Below are 7,754 nucleotides of genomic sequence, written 5' to 3'. Positions count from 1 at the left end.
CTCACACCGGTCAGAATGGCCATCATCAAAAAATCTACAAACAATAAATGCTGGAGAGGGTGTGGAGAAAAGGGAACACTCTTGGACTGTTGGTGGGAATGTAAATTGATACAGCCACTATGGAGAACAGTATGGAGGTTCCTTAAAAAACTTAAAATAGAACTACCATACGACCCAGCAATCCCACTACTGGGCATATACCCTGAGAAAACTGTAATTCAAAAAGAGTCATGTACCAAAATGTTCATTGCAGCTCTATTTACAATAGCCAGGACATGGAAGCAACCTAAGTGTCCATCATCGGAAGTATGGATAAAGAAGATGTGGCACATATATACAATGGAATATTACTCAGCCATAAAAAGAAATGAAATGGGGGTATTTCTAATGAGGTGGATGGAGTTAGAGTCCGTCATACAGAGTGAAGTAAGTCAGAAAGAGAAAAACAAATACAGTATGTTAACACATATATATGGAATCTAAGGGGAAAAAAAAAGGTCATGAAGAACCTAATGGCAAGATGGCAATAAAGACACAGACCTACTAGAGAATGGACTTGAGGATATGGGGAGGGGGAGGGGTGAGATGTGACAGGGTGAGAGAGTGCCATGGACATATATACACTACGAAATGTAAAATAGATAGCTAGTGGGAAGCAGCCGCATAGCACAGGGAGATCAGCTCGGTGCTTTGTGACCACCTACATGGGTGGGATGGGGAGGGTGGGAGGGAGGGAGATGCAAGAGGGAAGAGATATGGGAACATATGTATATGTATAACGGATTCACTTTGTTATAAAGCAGAAACTAACACACCATTGTAAAGCAATTATACTTCAATACAGATGTTAAAAAAAAACCAAAAAAAAGAAAACAAAAACCTAGAAGAATTAAAGAACAAACAAACAGAGATGACAAATACAATAACGGAAATGAAAACTACAGTAGAAGGAATCAATAACAGAATAACTGAGGCAGAAGAACGGATAAGTGACCTGGAAGACAGAATGGTGGAATTCACTGCTGCGGAAGAGAATAAAGAAAAAAGAATGAAAAGAAATGAAGACAGCCTAAGAGACCTCTGGGACAACACTAAATGCATTATAGGGGTCCCAGAAGGAGAAGAGAGAGAGAAAGGAACAGAGAAAATATTTGAAGAGATTATAGTCGAAAACTTCCCTAACATGGGAAAGGAAATAGCCACCCAAGTCCAGAAAGCGCAGAGAGCCCATACAGGATACACCCAAGGAGAAACACACTGAGACACATAGTAATCAAATTGGCAAAAATTAAAGACAAAGAAAAATTATTGAAAGCAGCAAGGGAAAAACGACAAACAACATACAAGGGAACTCCCATAAGGTTAACAGCTGATTTCTCAGCAGAAACTCTGCAAGCCAGAAGGGAGTGGCATGATATACTTAAAGTGATGAAAGGGAAGAACGTGCAACCAAGATTACTCTACCTGGCAAGGATCTCATTTAGATTTGATGGAGAAATCAAAAGCTTTACACACAAGCAAAAGCTAAGAGAATTCAGCACCACCAAACCAGCTCTACAACAAATGCTAAAGGAAATTCACTAAGTGGGAAACACAAGAGAAGAAAAGGACCTACCAAAACAAACCCAAAACAATTAAGAAAATGTTCATAGGAACATATATATCGATAATTACCTTAAACGTGAATGGATTAAATGCTCCAAACAAAAGACACAGGCTTGCTGAATGGATACAAAAACAAGACCCATATATATGCTGTCTACAAGAGACCCACTTCAGACCTAGGGACACATTCAGCCTGAAAGTGGGGGGATAGAAATAGATATTCCATGCAAATTGAAGTCAAAAGAAAGCTGGTGTAGCTATACTCATATCAGACAAAATAGACTTTAAAATAAAGAATGTTACAAGAGACAAGGAAGGACACTACATAATGATCAAGGGATCAATCCAAGAAGAACATATAACAATTATAAATATATATGCACCCAACATAGGAGCACCTCAATACATAAGGCAACTGCTAACAGCTATAAAAGAGGAAATCAACAGTAACACAATAATAGTGGGGGACTTTAACACCTCACTTACACCAATGGACAGATCATCCAAAATGAAAACAAATAAGGAAACAGAAGCTTTAAATGACACGATAGACCAGATAGATTTAATTGATATTTATAGGACATTCCATCCAAAAACAGCAGATTACACTTTCTTCTCAAGTGTGTACGGAATATTCTCCAGGATAGATCACATCTTGGGTCACAAATCAAGCCTCAGTAAATTTAAGAAAATTGAAATCATATCAAGCATCTTTTCTGACCACAACGCTATGAGATTAGAAATGAATTACAGGGGAAAAAACTTGAAAAGCACAAACACATGGAGGCTAAACAATACGTTACTAAATAAACAAGAGATCACTGAAGAAATCAAAGAGGAAATCAAAAAATACCTAGAGACAAATGACAATGAAAACACGATGATCCAAAACCTATGGGATGCAGCAAAAGCAGTTCTAAGAGTGAAGTTTATAGCTATACAAGCCTACTTAAAGAGACAAGAAAAATCTCAAGTAAACAATCTAACCTTACACCTAAAGGAACTAGAGAAAGAAGAACAAACAAAACCCAAAGTTAGCAGAAGGAAAGAAATCATAAAGATCAGAGCGGAAATAAATGAAATAGAAACAAAGAAAACAATAGCAAAAATCAATAAAACTAAAAGCTGGTTCTTTGAGAAGATAAACAAAATTGATAAGCCATTAGCCAGACTCATTCAGAAAAAGAGGGAGAGGACTCAAATCAATAAAAGCAGAAATGAAAAAGGAGAAGTTACAACAGACACCGCAGAAATACAAAGCATCCTAAGAGACTACTACAAGCAACTTTATGCCAATAAAATGGACAACCTGGAAGAAGTGGACAAATTCTTAGAAAGGGATAACCTTCCAAGACTGAACCAGGAAGAAACAGAAAATATGAACAGACCAATCACAAGGAATGAAATTGAAACTGTGATTAAAAATCTTCCAACAAACAAAAGTCCAGGACCAGATGCCATCACAGGTGAATTCTATCAAACATTTAGAGAAGAGCTAACACCCATGCTTCTCAAACTCTTCCAAAAAATTGCAGAGGAAGGAACACTCCCAAACTCATTCTATGAGGCCACCATCACCCTGATACCAAAACCAGACAAAGATACTACAAAAAAAGAAAATTACAGACCAATATCACTGATGAATATAGTTGCAAAAATCCTCAACAAAATACTTGCAAACAGAATGCAACAACACATTAAAAGGATCATACATCACGATCAAGTGGGATTTATCCCAGGGATGCAAGGATTCTTCAATATACAGAAATCAATCAATGTGATACACCATATTAACAAACTGAAGAATAAAAACCATATGATCATCTCAATAGATGCAGAAAAAGCTTTTGACAAAATTCAACACCCATTTATGATAAAAACTCTCCAGAAAGTGGGCACAGAGGGACCCTACCTCAACATAATAAAGGCCATATATGACAAACCCACAGCAAACATCATTCTCAACGGTGAAAAACTGAAAACATTTCCTCTAAGATCAGGAACGAGACAAGGATGTCCACTCTCACCACTATTATTCAACATAGTTCTGGAAGTCCTAGCCACGGCAATCAGAGAAGAAAAAGAAATAAAAGGAATACAAATTGGAAAAGAAGAAGTAAAACTGTCACTGTTTGCAGATGACATGATACTATACATAGAGAATCTTAAAAATGCCACCAGAAAACTACTAGAGCTGATCAATGCATTTGGTAAAGTTGCAGGGTAAAAAATTAATGCACAGAAATCTCTTGCATTCCTATACACTAACGATGAAGAATCTGAAAGAGAAATTATGGAAACACTCCCATTTACCATTTCAACCAAAAGAATAAAATACCTAGGAATAAACCTACCTAGGGAGACAAAAGACCTGTATGCAGAAAACTACAAGACACTGATGAAAGAAATTAAAGATGATACCAACAGATGGAGAGATATACCATGTTCTTGGATTGGAAGAATCAATATTGTGAAAATGACTATACTACCCAAAGCAATCTACAGGTTCAATGCAATCCCTATCAAAGTAACAATGGCATTTTTTACGGAGCTAGAATAAATCATCTTAAAATTTGTATGGAGACACAAAAGACCCCGAATAGCCAAAGCAGTCTTGAGGGAAAAAAACAGAGCCGGAGGAATCAGACTCCCTGACTTCAGACTATATTACAAAGCTACAGTAATCAAGACAATATGGTACTGGCACAAAAACAGAAACATAGATCAATGGAACAAGATAGAAAGCCCAGAGATAAACCCACGCACCTATGGTCAACTAATCTATGACAAAGGAGGCAAAGATATACAATGGAGAAAAGACAGTCTATTCAGTAAGTGGTGCTGGGAAAACTGGACAGCTACATGTAAAAGAATGAAATTAGAACACTCCCAGCACCATACACAAAAAATGAACTCAAAATGGATTCGAGACCTAAATGTAAGACTGGACACTATAAAACTCTTAGAGGAAAACATAGGAAGAACACTCTGTGACATAAATCACAGCAAGATCTTTTTTGATCCACCTCCTAGAGTAATGGAAATAAAAACAAAAATAAACAAATGGGACCTAATGAAACTTAAAAGCTTTTGCACAGCAAAGGAAACCATAAACAAGATGAAAAGACAACCTTCAGAATGGGAGAGAATATTTGCAAACGAATCAACAGACAAAGGATTAATCTCCAAAATATATAAACAGCTCATGCAGCTCAATATTAAAGAAACAAACAACCCAATCCAAAAATGGGCAGAAGACCTAAATAGACATTTCTCCAAAGAAGACATACAGATGGCCAAGAAGCACATGAAAAGATGCTCAACATCACTAATTATTAGAGAAATGCAAATCAAAACTACAATGAGGTATAACCTCACACCAGTTAGAATGGGCATCTTCAGAAAATCTACAAACAACAAATGCTGGAGAGGGTGTGGAGAAAAGGGAACCCTCTTGCACTGTTGGTGGGAATGTAAATTGATACAGCCACTATGGAGAACAATATGGAGGTTCCTTAAAAAACTAAAAATAGAATTACCATATGATCCAGCAATCCCACTACTGGGCATATACTCAGAGAAAACCGTAATTCAAAGATACATGCACCCCAATGTTCTTTGCAGCACTATTTACAATAGCCAGGTCATGGAAGCAACCTAAATGCCCATCGACAGACGAATGGATAAAGAAGTGGTGGTACATACATACAATGGAATATTACTCAGCCATAAAAAGGAACGAAATTGAGTCATTTGTTGAGACGTGGATGGATCTAGAGACTGTTATACAGAGTGAAGTAAGTCAGAAAGAGAAAAACAAATATCGTTTATTAACGCATGTATGTGGAACCTAGAAAAATGGTACAGATGAACCAGTTTGCAGGGCAGAAGTTGAGGCACAGATATAGAGAACAAACGTATGGACACCAAGGGGGGAAAACCGCAGTGGGTTGGGGATGGTGGTGTGCTGAATTTGGCGATTGGGATTGACATATCTACATTGATGTGTATAAAATTGATGACTGATTAAAAAAAAAAAAGACTTAAGTCATCATGATGTATATAAAGACTTTAGTCATCACTTTTGTAGATAGCATTGTAGAGCTTATTTATTCTGTAGATAGCAATGTAGAGCTTGTGTCCCATACTACATACCAAAGAGCCATTCACATCATAGACAGTCAATAAATGCTGAATTAAAATGTTAATATGTAAAAGAAAAAGCAAATTATAGCCAATGGAATTAGTTCCATAAAGTTTAAATTATTCCTAACAGAAACTATTATTAAAGAGACACATCAACATTTTAATATTGCTAGACTGAACTTCTTTAAAAGATATCCTTGCTCACATATAAAATAACTCTTCATATAAAAGTGTGTTGAGTGGTGCCAAATCATTCACACTCCATCTCTCAGTACTCTATTACTTCGTGAGAACAGATGAACTGATTCAGAATACAGCAATATAATTTCCTTTGTTCAACTGCTGGCTATGCCTCTTAATAGCTGTGGGACCTTACACAAGTAATTAACATCTCTGTGCCTCAGTTTCTACATCTGCAAAGTTAGAGTGATAATAGCATCTATTGCATAGTGTTGGTGTACTAAGTGAGTTACTCTATGGAAATTGCTTAGAAGAGTCCCTGACACGTAGCAAGCATTATATAAGTGTTAGGGTTTGTTTGTTTTTTTTTAATTCATTTATTTATTTACTTATTGGCTGCATCGTGTCTTCGTTGCTGTGAGCGGTCTTTCTCTAGTTGCGGCGAGCGGGGGCTACTCTTTGTTGCGGTGCGTGGGCTTCTCATTGCGGTGGGTTTTCTTTGCTGTGGAGCACAGGCTCTAGGCACGTGGGCTGCAGTAGCTGTGACACGTGCACTCAGTAGTTGTGGCTTGCAGGCTCTAGAGAGCAGGCTCAGTAGTTGTAGCGCACAAGCTTAGTTGCTCCGCAGCATATGGGATCTTCCAGGGCCAGGGCTTGAACCCGTGTCTCCTGCATTCGCAGGCAGATTCTTAGCCTATAAGTGTTAGTTATTATTGCTGTTGTTGATATTGTTGTTGTTGTTGCTGTTTTAGAAATTCAGTACCTCATGTCCATATCCCCATAATCCACAAAGGACTTGAAGGGTGATATTATGGCCAACCAGAATCTCTTCCTCAGGAGTTCTGGGCTATGAAAAAGAACCAACACCGTTGACAAGTCCCTAGAGAAGTTAGAGGAGCCAGTTCTTTAACTGAAATGCAGATAGTGAGGGCTCCAGGCTGGGTAATAACTGCTCTATGAATCTGTCAATGTCCTCTATCCAAAGACCACCAGGAACACATCTGCAGTTCTATAAATCTGGGTTTACTGACTCATTGCAAGCAGGAGTTATGTGTACCATGAGGAATCAGGACATCTCAGTAAGAGGATGTTTGTTAGAAATAATTTATTATGGGATTTGGACTTCTTGTAGGTGATTCTGAGGAGCATTCAAGGAAACGGGTATCTTCCCTGCATTGGATGCTCTCCAGGAGCAGGAGTGATTCTCTGATCAGGTATCTTAATAATTTATATCTAGACAGTGAGAATAATGAAATTGAGATAAAGCTATAATTGGTAAAGAAGAAGCAGGTACTCATTATTAGTCAGGAAAGGGCAATGTTTGTTCATTTTTGTGGTTTGAACAATGTTTTTACCTCTGTCTGTTCAAACATGATAATGAAGTGGTCTTATTTTTTCTTGCTCCACTACAGTGACAAAATAGTCTTGTCTGAGGTTGGTGTTCTATGAAAGTGTTTATATTGAACAGGAGAATGCCACAGATTCATTGGGAGTGCCAGGCCAGCTCCCAGCTAATAAGGGCTGCTTTTCTCTTTCTTAAACTAGGTAAGAATGTTTTGCTTGAAGGGCAGAGCTGGCCAGGAAAATAACTATTATTATTATTATTTACATGGATTGACAGGTTTATAACTTATAAAGTTCTTTTATATTCATTGTATAACTTGAGTCTCTCAGAACAATCCTAGGAGATAGGTAGGCTATAGGGCCTCCACATCGCACAACTCTAGGGGGCCCATTCATAATGTATTCCACGTGAATGGCACCTCCCCACTGTGAATAGTGTCCTTGGCAGGAGTTGTGCAACAAGGTTTCCCTGGCAGGGC

This window comes from Balaenoptera borealis (genome assembly GCF_965194805.1).
Source record: "Balaenoptera borealis genome assembly, chromosome: 17".
Taxonomy (NCBI): Eukaryota; Metazoa; Chordata; class Mammalia; order Artiodactyla; family Balaenopteridae; genus Balaenoptera; species Balaenoptera borealis.
Note: the sequence above shows the minus strand (reverse complement) of the source record.